The sequence below is a fragment of the Drosophila albomicans genome, chromosome 3 (genome assembly GCF_009650485.2).
Source record: "Drosophila albomicans strain 15112-1751.03 chromosome 3, ASM965048v2, whole genome shotgun sequence".
In the NCBI taxonomy this organism is placed as follows: domain Eukaryota; kingdom Metazoa; phylum Arthropoda; class Insecta; order Diptera; family Drosophilidae; genus Drosophila; species Drosophila albomicans.
Genome location: NC_047629.2, coordinates 54645013 through 54647629, shown reverse-complemented (window position 1 = coordinate 54647629; position 2617 = coordinate 54645013). Strand labels below are relative to the sequence as shown.

At 33.0% G+C, this 2617-nt stretch overlaps 1 long non-coding RNA gene across 1 annotated transcript; it reads right to left on the bottom strand.

Annotated features, from left to right (window-relative positions):
• Positions 1-1715: 1715 nt before the first annotated feature.
• Positions 1716-2327, bottom strand: LOC117569368 (uncharacterized). The gene is made up of 2 exons (XR_004572251.2): positions 1959-2327; positions 1716-1885 (listed from the first exon to the last, which is right to left on the bottom strand). It is a non-coding gene; the product is annotated as an uncharacterized LOC117569368 (long non-coding RNA).
• Positions 2328-2617: the final 290 nt, after the last annotated feature.

The window sequence follows — 2617 nt, the reverse complement described above, 5'->3', positions numbered from 1 at the left end:
GACGCAAAATTAAGCCAATTGCATTTGATGCATTTACCGAAAACAAATTTCATTGTTGATTTATTGTTGACTTGTTTGTTTATTTGGTTATGTTTTGTTTCGTTTCATTTCGTTTGGTTTTGTTGTTGTTGTTGCATTGCGTTGAGTTTGTGTGTTTGGCTTTTTGTGTGTTTGGTTTTATGGCCCCTAAGTGGGAGCTGCTTACCATGTGCTTTCCATTTTAGCCAATGAAAATGTTTGCGCTATTCAATTATTGCCATTGCCATTGTTGTTGTTGCACTCATTGTCATTGTGGTTGCTGTTGTTGTTGTTGCTGCCTCAATTACAAAATGCGCTTATCAGAGAGTGTGAGACTATGGAACGAAGCAGGCGACTCCCTGCTGTCGTTTTGCTATATTCTGCTTGTTATTGCTATAATTCCTCATTGTTAGTTGTGCTTAATGATTGGAATTGTGACAACAATGAAATCATTTCAGTTTCGCCATTAAGTCATCAATTTAAATAAATAGAAATTAAAACGAATAAATATTGTATATTATGTCCTCTTTCTGTCGCTCTCTCGCCCTGTGGACACTTCACAAATGTGTCACGAACAATGCGAACCGCAACACACTTGCTATTGATAAGCACGTGTTGCGAGTTCAAATTCTCGGGTCAACGAGGAAGCGAATGACAGCTCACAAACCAACCAATCGACCACACCCCAAATCAACACAGTTCTATTGTTTAAAATGACAGCTGCAAGTCGACAGAGATCATTGCAAATGATTGCACAGATAAGAGTTGTAACTAATACGTAATATTAATGCCCATTGTCATTAAAGTCAATCCTTATAAGCACAAATTTCAATTGGTATAAAGCCCCACTAATTACAAAATGTCTAAAAGAAGAAATACTAATCTATGTTAACGCTATGCTTCTTGAGAATTTGATTGCAATCGGATATTGTGAGAGTTATTTTAGAAATACTTAAATAATAGCAAATTACTTCTACTGCAAACGGGTCTTAGTATCTGAGAATCTGGTATATTGTGCATTCTATGGTATATTTTGAATGTATAGTATGTCAATATACCAAATATATCCCTTGGTATATTTTGAGTATTTTCCGGTATAATAATTTGCCATATTTTCAATATACCGAATGCATCCCGTGGTATATTTTAGTATTTTGAGGTATATCAATTTGGTATATTTTGAATGTGTAGTATGTCAATATACCAAATACATCCCTTGGTATATTTTGAGTGTTTCCGGTGCACTAATTTGGTATATTTTCAATATACCGAATGTATCCCTCGGTATATTTTAGTATTTTGAGTTATATCAATTTGGTATATTCTGAATGTGTAGTATGTCAATATACCAAATACATCCCTTGGTATATTTTGAGTATTTTCCGGTGTACTAATTTGGTATATTTTCAATATACCGAATGCATCCCTCGGTATATTTTAGTATTTTGAGGTATATCAATTTGGTATATTTTGAATGTGTAGTATGTCAATATACCAAATACATCCCTTGGCATATTTAAAGTAGTTTCCGGTGCACTAATTTGGTATATTTTCAATATACCTAATTTATCCCTTGGTATATTTCAGTAGTTTGAGGTATATTAATTTGGTATATTTTTTCTATTTTGTCTATTATTTAAAATGGGTAGCGGGTAAATCACAGTTTATACAATATAGAATAATAAAGCTTCTAAAAATTTGCATATCTATGATAAAACATATATATATTTACATTTTCATAAACACATCTTACATCCCTCATCTCAGGTACATAAACTATTAACTTTATTTTGAAGTGTGCATTCCTTTCTTGTCATAGATCACTTGGTGCACTAGCGTAAAGACGCACAAATTCCGGCTGACAGTTCTATGAAAGTGCATAAATAGTAAATAGATAAAATAGATATTATATTAATATCTTTATTATATTCTTTATATACATTACGCATTGGCAGCTTTGCCAGCACTCCAATCATACCCTTTCCCAAATTCTCCCAACGTTTTGGCTCCCTCGTCCAGCTTCTCAGTTCGGTCGAACAATAGTTGGTCATCATTTCGTAACGTACGCGAAATATCCACATTTTGCAATTTATCGATAATAATACTGTAGAAATTATATCTACTAGATGTATTTATGTTTTTTTTGTTGGTCGTTTATATATTGTTTTGTATGAAAAACGAAGAGTATTAATTTTACAAATATGTTTAATATTTGAAAAAAGTGTAAGACCAGAACTGGAATATAATAATGAATAAAGAATGTGTTCTAAGTTCAAAATACCTTAACGAAATTCAATGCTAAGCCAGCTCAGTCAGGCATAAAGTTAGATTGAAGCAAACTAAATGACTTAATTTTAATCAAATAATCAATTTGCAAAACTTTGTTTGTGCAAAGTCTGACGCTTGATGACACGTTGATGTCCACTGTCCCCAATGCTGATGATGACAGTGCCTGCCTGGCAGATGTGTCCAGGAAAATAAAACAGTCAGTGGAGAAAAAAAAAGAAATTACTGAACAAATGTTACTCAAGTAAAATGTTTGCTTTTGCATTCATTCTAAGTGCAGAGCAACAGTCACAATTACCAGAGTGAGTGTGTG